A 12,011-nucleotide genomic window follows, 5' to 3' on the forward strand; every position below is an offset into this window, starting at 1 on the left:
GCTGTTTTCGGGAATCGAAACAGCATGATTTTGTAAGAGATAGAGGGGTTGGGGAAGAAAAGAGAAAATACATCTTCAGATAATGCATTTTTAAAGGGGTCATCGAAGTTCGGAAGTTGATATCTCTTAAAGTTTGAGCTCCAAAACAGTAATAAGTAGATAAAAAGATTATTAATATACTGCTATACTGCTTTGTTTTTAAGTTCAAGCAGTAAAATGATATTTGGAAATCTTAGAAGTCATGTAACTCCTGAATTAAGGTCCTGTTTTTTATATTAGTTCTTGATGTATATTGTCCTTATCTTTAATAAAAGAAATTAAATATTTATTAATTTTGTCAGGGAATATGGGAAAACTCATCTCTTGAGAAATCCTTTTAAAACCAAAGGAAAGGCTTTGGTGGTTTTGGTAGTGTCTTTGGAATTCGAGAAATTTACAGAAAACTATTCGGAAGCCAATGTAGATAATTAAGAACCTCAGAGGAAAGAAAAAAAAAGAAATGGAGATTAATTAGGAGCAATTCGGCACTTGAGAAACACACGAGAAAGAATTGTATAATATTTTGTAATCTCTCACCGTGGTGTCACATATAAGATTAATATTAATATTAAGAAAAACCGGAAAGAAAGGTATATAGTATGCAAAATTTCAAATGGAAAATCTCGTGTGTTGGAAGGAGTACACTCTAGTGGAATAATACGATGAGTAAGATATTACTGTTCATATTAATGGTTCGTATGGTTATCATGACCATGTCACATATAAAACTAATATTAAGATTAATACTTTCTGAACTGCGAGAATTCGAAAAAAAGATAGGAAGTGTTTTATCGTGTCTCGCGTTTCGCTCGAAAAGTGACCGAAACGGACGGCTCGGAAAGTGACAGTTGGCACCCATGGAAAATTGCTCGAATTGCCTGTAATACGATTCAGAAAGCAATTTATACGAACAGTAATATCTTACTCGTCGTATTATTCCACTATAGTAACATTCCACTATTCTAACACACGTGATATTCCATTTGAAATTTTGAATACTCTATAATACCTCTCTCTCTGGCTTTTCTTAATATTAATATTAATGTTATATGTATGCGACACCACGGTCGCATACAATAAGTGAAAATTTTCCAAAAAAAGACTTTTCCATTTTGAAACTGCAGAGGTTGATAAATGTAACTAATCAGGTACAAAACCTGATTATATATCCTATGGAAAGTCTTGAAAATCTGTGAAAAACTTTGAATCCTTGGAGACAATAATTTTTTTTGCGTATGAGGCAACAGGAACCACTATAATATACGGATTAGCCGGTTACCCTTATAATCAAACCTTGAATTCAAAAATAGAATATTTGCTTGACTATAAGCTACAAGCATTAAGGATGTTTCTCAATGATTTCACATTTTAATTAGTGCTTGTTCACTTTCTAAGTTATTTCTCCCTTCTTTATCTCTTAAACTTTTTTGAATGTCGCATAGAAAAAGTAATTTATTTTAGTTCAAAAATCTACTGCTTTTTACCTTAATTGCTATCTAATAACCATTAAAATTGATCTTAACTAAATTTTAATGACCATTCTATATTGAGGATCAAAACCGTTATTGCCTTTGTCACCTTTCCATCTAGGAGGATGGTAAGGGTATAAAAGGAGAGCCTTTGAGCAAATCCGATCATAGTTCAAGCAACCTTTGTCGAGTAACTGAGTAAGACTAGTTCAGGAGTTTCTCGACAAATAAAAATGATTCAAAGTCAGAATGTCCCTTTGGATCTCAGCACTAAGTCCAATCCATCGCCGAAGCTAAACCTGGACAAGGAATCTGTTTTTGTGGCTAAAACTTTGATGGATCTACGAAAATCATCAACCCCGCAGAACTCAATCGTTTACACAAAGGACGAAATCTTAGCAGCTGAAGCTCTAGTTCTGCTCAGCAAGAGGTCAGTCATCCAACAGGGATAAGTAATTATGTTACGTTCATGTGATGAAATACATTTTGTAAAATCTATTCAATGCATTTTAACTTCTGGGAAATAGTAATTGTACTTTTCACTGATTGTTCATTGTCTGGAGAAAATTCCGAGTGATTGAAGAGAATTTATTGTCCGCGAATCAATTTCAATTAATTCGATTTTCCCATTTCGCATGGATAAAAGCGTAAGTAAGTAAGTATTGAGCAAATGACTATAAAGGAGAGATTGTATCTGAAACAAAACAAAGTCTTTTCATCCAAAATTGACTGCAATTTAAATTAAATCAGTTCCTTTTGTCTGGCTAAGGGTGAAATCAGAGACCCAGAAGACTTCTCAAGAAAATTCTCTGAAGAAAATCAGCAACTAAAGATAGGAAGTACTTTAATACTGAAAAGCCATATTCCAATTTCTCACACACAAAATCCCATCCAATTTCTCTTCTCATGCTACTTTTTAGTACCACCCCTCTGCCTCCAACTCAAAACGATTGTTTCTAATATTTTCTTCCAATGCCTCTGAAATGCGGGGGGAAATTGTAATTTTATATTAAAGCTTCTGGTTCCACACCCCGATAAAAAAAACCAACCCCATTGAAGCGCAGTGCGAAAAAGCTTTTCTGCCCAACCTGCAAAAAGGTGAGCTTTGTGAGTTGTTTTGCGCCATTCACCGGGAATCGATATAAATTCCAATATTGGGAGTTTTTGGGGGTCTGATGCAGATTGGACGTGTATAAAAATATTCGCTGGGAAAATACCTCGGTAACATAACAATTCTCGAATATCCCGAAATACCGTTGTACTCATGCCCTGATCCTTTCACTCTTCCACTCCCGAACACCATTCAGTAATTCACTTGCTATTCGAGGATCCAAATATTGAGTTTCCACCCGTGGATTTTTAGATGGTGTTGGTGATTGTTGGCATATTTTTCCTCCATGGAAATTGTAAGTCCTTTGAATTCACTGTAAGGCTAAAGAGGAATTTCCAGAATAAAGCAACTAAGCTCTTAATATAAAATTCAACCGTTATTTAACGGATCTGTGTTTGCGTAGGATTGAATGCCCTCTAATTGACCGTACCCTATTTTTCTAACAAGGGACTTAAAAACTCCTCGAAAACCCTTTTCGCGACGCATTTTTATCTAAAAAACCAAACTGGAAATACCAATATGGTTCACGTCTTCTTACGGCGTTATCACACTTGCACATTAAAATTTTAATGTGATTCACATTAATTGACGCTTGTGAGCGTCCAAATATGTTATTTGTGTCTTTGAGTCACTTAATATTTCAGGTTTTCTATTTATTGAGTGGACTTGGCCTGCAAAAATAAGTTTAAATTTACCTAAAGTATAAATATTTTTCACATTAAAAAATTAAAGAGAAAATCGCATTAATTTTTCGCATTAATGCTATAAATCAATTTATTTTATATTTTGCGGGCCAGGTCTACCTTTTTAACAACAAATAGATAACATTTTGAATATAAATGTAATGAAATTCTTTTTCACTTCTTCTAAATCCATAGAATTATTAATTGTTTCATTTAGAAACATAGTATAAAAAAATTATCAAAAATATTAAAGAAAATTTATAAAATAATGATAATACTAAAAAAAAGTCAGCATGCACTAACTGGGTCGCCTTTTCGCTAATTCACTTTTAATTAAGCCTTTGGATTTAAAATACTTTTTTCACAAGGAAAAAACAATAGATGTTTTCAATCAACGAGCTGTCATTAACGAAAATATCACTGCTAGAAAATTTTTAGTGAAGAACCCATCTGATACAAGACAGAAATGAGTCGATTACACTCACTTATTTAATGAATAAAAATATAATTTTTGCTTTTTCTCAAACTTGAATAGTTATATTATGTTACTGTAGTGACTATATTACGGAAATAAAAATAAAGATATTATTTTAAGTAGATTAGTCATGAACGATCCAGATAGCGAGGTGTCCGGATTAGCACACTTGACTTTAATTATTTTTTAGCTAGGAATATTTAATTATTCTTGAGCATTTACAATTTATGATTTCTTCCTTATATTAACCAAATTTTCATTTTTTTAATAATTTTTACAAAAAGAAAGTACTACTTGCTAGTACTGCCAAGTAATAACAGGAACAGGAATAATATATCAAATACTAAGTGCTACCCAAGTAGCAAAATTTTGTCAAAGCAATCAAATTATATCATGAAAATGTTTTTCTTTTATACTGGGATCTCAGTGGCGCAATAGGCAAGAGCATTGATTCTTGTACGGATAGATCCCCGGCTTGACTCACAGTTGTGAGTTCGAGTCCCGTCCGGTGCAAAGATCATAATGTCAGATTTAGACAATTTTGACATGTAATAAAAACGTAATATTATTCAGCACCTTCGTCTAACAACTCTGAGAGCATGGAAGAAACATTCACACCAAGAGAAGGCTCTCTTGAGCGGTCTACAATGGACCTAGCAGATTCTTCCACTACGGAATATAGTATTGTAAAAATTATGCATATAGAGGTCATTAAAGATAAATGTGATAATCCACTAATTGACTTTTAAATAACAAAATTTAAAATATAGGGGAAAGTGGCCTGCCTTTGAATGCGGCAGCCTTTGAATGCTTCAATTTTCTCTTATTTTCCAAAGCAAAAGTTCCATTTTGTTAATCGAAATTAACAGAAAATAGTTAATAATATTAACTATAGTTCAGAAAATAGAATTTTTGCTTTGAGAAATAAGAGAAAAATTGAAACATTTAAAGGCTGTCGCATGCAAAGGCAGACCACTTTCCCCTAACTGGAATATAAGAAGTTGGTAGCACGTATTTGACCATTTGGATTAACTTTTCAAAATGTGTCAAAAACCTTTTGGCCGATGAAAAATTAAGAATTTCTGGAAAACAATTATTTTTTAAATGAAATAATTTCTTTTTTAAATACATAAATGTTATCAATGCATTACAGACAACTTATTTGCAAAAAGAGAAATCTAAAAAGTTTTCCATAATTTTTCCCACCCGATTTCTCATACATAGCTTTGTCAAGAAACTTTTGGTTGATACTGAATGTACAAACTAGATACCGGTTTTCGGTGATCTGCCTACAAGTCAATATTATCTAATGGTATAAAAGTAATCCTCTTGTCCTCAAAACCATGTTTTTGGTGGTCTGGTCTAAGTAAGTTTTACACCATTAATGGAGTGCTCATTTTTGAACAAGATTGGTTTAAATTTGGATCTTTTGAGAAGTCTCGAAATGTCATTAAAAAAGAATTCAACATGTGACTAATTAAGCTCTTAAAACACTCAAATCATGCTGTTACAGAAGGAAAACTATGCAGTGAAATTGAATCAAATTATTATTATTCTTTATTATTATTATTATTAGATTCATTCTAATAGTATCTTTGGATATTTTCCCACCTTTTAACTTTTTCTAATCTTCCATTTTAACCTAAATTATGAATTATCAAAAAAAGATTATTTCTTGTTATTTATCATCACTCTTATACACATATTTTTACCATTGACAACTTTAAAAATGTACAAATCCACCATTTGCCTCTCAACTGACATAAGCTCAAAATGTAACCGGTTTACATTAAGTTGATTGCATGTTTTGACCATTTTAAATTAGTTTTTCAAATGAGGCAACAAACTTTTGATTTTTCAAAAATGACCAACTTTTGGAAAACAATTATATTTGATATGGAATAAAATTAATATTTTTTTTGAAAAATATAAATAAATCTACGGATTACAGGGAACTCATCTACAAAAAGACAAATTAAAAAAAAAATATTTTTTCTATCATTTTTTTCACTTGTTTCCTCAAACATGCATTAGGCAACAAACTATTGACACTCACTGTATATTATTGCAAGAGATAATGTACCCGTAATTCAGTTATCTTTCTTGAATATTTTATTTTTATTTTTCGTAGATTGGTTACTAACACAAAATAATCTTAAACGTTTGCTTCTTAATCATACTTTTCGATTTGGCAGAATAGTAAAACGATAAGCCGGTAAATAAATCTACGAAAATATTACTTATAGAGAGCTTCATCTCATTCCTTTTGTTGTAATAATTACCTCATCATTGCGTGGAGGTTATACACAGTTTCAAAGTAATACGTTCGCGTACTTAAATATATATAATGACCATACGATAAAAAGTTACTTTTTACTTACTTCATTTTGCTGTTTGGGTATAGTCAGTCAACTTTGTAACATATTTTATAAGATCAATTTTATTCTACGTTGGGTATCTGACGGGTTTTATTTTGAATTCAAATTTTCAGATGTTCGTCAGAGCTTTCGATCTTAGGTACGGGTCTTCCTCAGTGAGTTGATAAATGTTTTATTTTTAGAATTTTTCAATGTCTGTCCCTACCACATTTAATTATTTTATACGTCAACTTTTGTTAGGGTTTAATTAAATCTATAAAGCCACATTATCGCAATAAATATGAAGTGGTTCAAAGCCTTTCTGTGAATTCTGTATTGCAACAAACTATATAATATTCACTCGAAAATATTACTGTCCCTGTCCATTTTTGGCATTCCATGAAAATTTGCATTTTGGCAAAAAGTTTTCAATGAAAACTAATTGAACAGAGAATTAATATGCTGGTTGTTTGTATCACCTTTCATTGCTTTTATCTGTCGCAACTCAAACAAACAGCATCACCAAATGAACACCGCAGCATGATGGAAAATTGCAACTTTATATGAGAAGCATTATAAATGACAAACCAATTAACTGTTATTTGAGGTTTCATAAAAGAACCAGGGATGCTGGTAGTTTACTCCTAAAAGTGCATTAGGGCAGATCAAACGGCTTCAATTTGGTGGACCACATAAATGAGTTGATTGGGCACATTTTCGTTTTGTAGAATGGTCAAAATTCAATGAGAAAATTTATTTCTTGGATGTTTTATGATCTTTTCCGCTGCATGAAGTATTCACTAGGCTCAACACTACGAGAACGGATAAAAGGAACATGGGTCAGGGAATGGTGCGAGAGAGGAAGAGCAATTTCCAGCTCCGCCGAAGAGATGTAACTTCCATCATCAGGTGATTTACGGTTCAATTGAATTATCGTAGTCATGCTCACTCCATGCTCCTGTCCAGTATTTTCGCCAGGAAGGTATGAAGCATCAAGTGGGTGAATTTTGGGGAGGTTGGATGGAACTAAATAATATGATATTTCACAGTGTGGCAGCTCAAAGTTGAGGTCACCCACCACTCTGTCAGTGTATTTTAATGAATTTTGGTCGTTTTGATACACCAAAATTAATTGCAATTGATATGGAATTCAATTAAAATCGTCTCTTAATGTGGACACCACCAAAAAATTCAACATGTGACTAATTAAGCTCTTAAAACACTCAAATGATGCTGTTACAGAAGAAAAACTATGCAGTGAAATTGGATAAAATTATGAGGTATTTTTGTAAATTTCCAAATTCAATTCTAGGCTTTCTGTAAAGGCTTTTTATTACTAAATGACTCTAGAAGACACTAAAAATTGGGTCATTGTTGTTGGAGAATAAGCTCCGCCTACCAAAGTAATACTAAGCAAACACTTTAAGTACTTATTAAGCACTTAATTTAATGGAATGTCTCAATTTTAAGTAAGTTGTAGATCAACTAACTGCTTACCAAATGTATGAAAATGAGCCTGTCCAAGTAACACATTACTATGTGTTACCCAATTATCCACGCTAACTGCAACATTTGTTTACCCAAGTAGCAAAATGAAGACAGAAAAACGTTATTTTTATCAGTGGGATTATTCGGAAAGAATATCCGTCCGGATGCGGCAACACAACTGGTGGAGTTTTCAACCCAGAATCAAAAACTCAACTTTTCTACCAGAGCTTTCGACACTCTCCGACTCTTTCTCATTGGTCGAGTGTGTCAGTGATCTCTGGGTTTCGTTGGGTTTGAGGATTTTTGTGTTTGGTGGGAGGCATTCAGTGGTTTCACAAGGAATCCTGGATGGACACAACACACAACCTTCACTCATCCGGCGACAACTGAAGTTTTTAAAGAAAAAACCCAAAGATCACTGACACACTCGACCACTGAGGAAGACACGGAGCGTGTCGAAAGCTCTGGTAGAAGAGTTGAGTTTTTGATTTTGGATTGAAAATTCCACCAGTTGTGTTGCCGCATCCGGACGGAGATTCTCTCCGAATAATCCCAGAATCCCACTGTTGCATCAACGGCAATTTGTTTTTTAGAAAGTTATTCTTATCATATTGTTGTGATGCGAAATTATAGCAGAACATCAACAAAGACGTCACTTAAAGTTCCCTCACGAAAATAAAGATAAGTCAAGAAAATAAGCCATTTGCGCCCATTTACGCTTAAAGGTTAAAATTCATGCGAGCAACCGATATATCAGCGAATTAAAAGGGACAGATAATCCTAACCGGCTTATGTAGGTGAGATTCTTAACGTGAGATAACTCGGAGTGCATGCAAATTCGATTTGATGCTGAAGTAGGGAGACGCCATTCAGTTATCTTGAATCAAATTCGTGAAATTATACAAGTTTTGTATTTGAACCAAAATGTCAAGGATTTGGATGAACTGACAGAAAAGTAATATATGGGTGAAATGTAGACCAGAATGTTCTCTATAATTTTGCCGTAGAACTTGAACTCATCGACTACTCAGAAGCCAAGATAAGCGAGGTTTTTTGTTTCTTAACTCGTTTTTTCATCCAGAGTGCCCCAAGTGTTCATTTATTGAACTTCAACTAAATCAAAGAATTGTTGTATTTTGCGGGACTTTCCATTTAAACCCATATTTTAGGTGTCTCGGTGGAGTAGAGGCAGTCAAATTGGCATCTGAGTGATTTCAAAGCGTTATTATTGGAAAAATCAATTTTTTCACACTTAAACGGCAAAATCGGAGTGATAGCGTAGTCTGATCGGAAAATGATGTATGGACGAAATGTAGAGACAAATGTGCTCTACAATTATGTTGAAGTAATCATCAAAATCGGTTCAGCGACAGTCGAGATAATTGAGGTTATGTGATATTGAAATTGGTTTTTCGACTGTGGCGCCCCTGGTGTTGGTCCCACGAAGTTCAAATATTCAAGAAAGTTGTAGCATTTTGTGAGATCTTTCGTTTAAGCCCTCATTCATCAAAATCGGTCACATAGAACCGGAGATATGATTTTTTGAATTTCGTGAACTTTGACCCCTCATATCTCCGGTTCTATTGAAACCACAGCGCACATACGCACCATTTTGGAAACGTCCTAGACTGGACTACAACATACTAAAATTTCATTAACTTGCACAATGCCGTTTTTGAGAAAAGTGACTTTGAATTTCGATGAATTTTGACGCTATCACAGCGCCACCTGTGGTGACTTTTTGAACTTCCATTTGAAAGTGCTCATCGAGACGAAACCAAAAAGGTAAAATTTAGGTCGCTATGTTAATTAGAACCGGAGATAGAGGCCGGTCAATGTTCGAACTTTGACCCCTTATAGCTCGGGTCAGGGGTTTTAGATCGACTTAAGGTTTTTTTTTGTTTGATAGGTATAATCAACGGCTACAACATACTAAATTTTCAGCCCGATGCACAATGGAATTTTTGAGTTATTTAACTTTTAAGATTTAAAAATTTTCTTTTAAAAAAAAAGCGCCCCTAGCGGTGGTTTTATGAACTTGCGATGTTAGAAGGGGAAGTGGAATTTCACGAGAGCTTTCCAAAAAGCCCTCACTTTTTAAATTCTGACAATTAGAACCGGAGTTATGGCCATTTTAAGAAATTTTTTTTGGACCATTATAGCTCGGGTCAGGGGGGTCGGGGGACCTTAAGTTTGGTATTGATGGAAAGCTCTAAGGCCCAGCTATAACATACTAAAATTTGAGCCCGCTCGATGCCATAGGGGCGGAGCTATTGAGAAAACAAAAAAAGGGGGTCTTCAAAATGGCGGAAGGAGGGGTGGTGGGTGGGGGGTATATGCACCAAGTTGCAATTTTCACCCGATATATAACCTTTGCCGAAAACCGCAAGTCGATATCTTTTTTAGTTTAGGAGCTATTAAGCTCCAAAGAGCGGCCGGCCGGGAACGTAACTTAGCCACATATATATTCGGAATCAGGAAGTGGCGAAACACATTTTGGCCAAATTTGAGGTCGATCGGACGACATGAAATTTTGTTAGGATTATAGTAGGTGAGATTGTTAAGAACCTCACCTAATAATGTGCATCGGAGATGAAACAACATGTTGAGTGAGGAGTGATAATTCATGCTCATTGAGTTCGGCCTGAATGGGCTGCTTATTGAGCGACTGCCGTTGATAGTTGGTTACTACCCGGATCTCGCCTCCTCGAGCTGAATAAGGTATAATTCTCTTAAACTCAACCTAATTTTTCCCACCTTTCCCTTTCCTCAGCCACTGGTTCTAGAGCGTTCTGTAACACAACTTTGTACCTCATGCTCTCAATTACTCCCAGTGCTTCCTTTTTCTCCCATGTGAGAAGTGCTGAAGCTGTACTCGTCATATCAACCATCATGACGTACAGCAAATGTATTTAGCGTGGTTTCTGGCGTGCCCTGAATTGGACTGAAACTATGCAAATAGGTGCGAGGCTCTTGATCTGACAAACAACTTGTCTTGAAGCATTCTGTAGCTCAGCCTAATGTCTGATGATCTAATGCTCTCAATTGCTCCCAGTCCTCTTACCCCGTGGGGAAGCCGCCTTAACCGTTGTTTTCGCTTCGGGACCCTTAGTCGTTAAGTCCATTTCTACACTTCTCGGGAAATTATCCGGGACTCTCGTCCAACTCAGCGAATTGCCTTGAAGATTACTCCTTAAGAGACCGTAAGGCGTCCTACCTCAGTCTTCTGTCCCCTTGGTATTGAAGAGGGATCCTCCGCTCACCTAAGGTCGCTTCAGCTTTACGACTTTTGTGGCCAACGCGACTCTTGCCGTTCTACAGATAGGTCGCCCATCGTTAATGAACGTAGGGGGGATCTCAGTGGCGCAATAGGCAAGACCTTGGGCAAGACCATTGGTTCTTTGGCGGATGAGATCTCTGACTTGACTCTCACAGTTGTGAGTTCGAGTCCCGCCCGGTGCAAGGATCTGCATGTTTCGAAAAAAAAAAAACATTTTCACTGTGATATAACGTAATAAAAATGCACCGCCTCTGCCCAAAAAACTCTGTGAGCATTTAAGAAGCATCCACATCACGGGGAAGGCGCTCCTGGGCGGTCTTACAAATGGACTTAGCGGATTCTTCCAACACGGGATAAAACATCAATATAAAATTATTACATTGTACAAATATGTCGATACGATTAACCCTTTAAGGACGATTGGACCACCGGTGTCCCATAAATTGGCATTGTCAGAAAAATTACTTAAATTTTTGGGCTATTTTTGTCCCTATCGTTCATAGAAGTACAAAAGACACCGAATCAGACTCTGTTGAACTTTCCAAGGTTAGATGTAAGACTTACCATTGATTATGTTTCTCAGTTTAAATTTTATTGTTGATTTTCAGTCCGTAAAAAGTGTCTCGTCGTTAAAGGGTTAAATGAACGTAGGACCTTGTCATCCGTAACTTTACAAGAGTTGATGCCCTGCAGGCTTGGGACAGGATGCTCTTTTGCTTTGACCCCCTTGGCACTATGCGTGTTACTTCATGTAAGCTCGACATCATCTCCTTGTTAAGACTCTCGAGGCTCCTGTCCCATTTGACATTCTGCAGATAGAGACTCCAGCTCTGACGAATAGAGACCCCAGCTGTCCTTAGCTCCCACAAAAGTAGAAGCCACGCATTACGAATTCGAATGCAGCCCAGGAGACGTTCCTTCAGCATCAAGGAACACTTTTGGAACACAATTACCTTACCCTTTAAATTTCTTAACCCAGGTTATAGCAAATCTATGGTAGAATTTGAAATGAAGCCTATACCTTGAAACTGCTACTTCTCTATTCTCTAGTCCATAGGCTCTTCCTCAAAAATGAAGTCAAATTAATTAAAGAAATATGGGAAAATAAA

Source organism: Phlebotomus papatasi, chromosome 2 (genome assembly GCF_024763615.1).
Source record: "Phlebotomus papatasi isolate M1 chromosome 2, Ppap_2.1, whole genome shotgun sequence".
In the NCBI taxonomy this organism is placed as follows: domain Eukaryota; kingdom Metazoa; phylum Arthropoda; class Insecta; order Diptera; family Psychodidae; genus Phlebotomus; species Phlebotomus papatasi.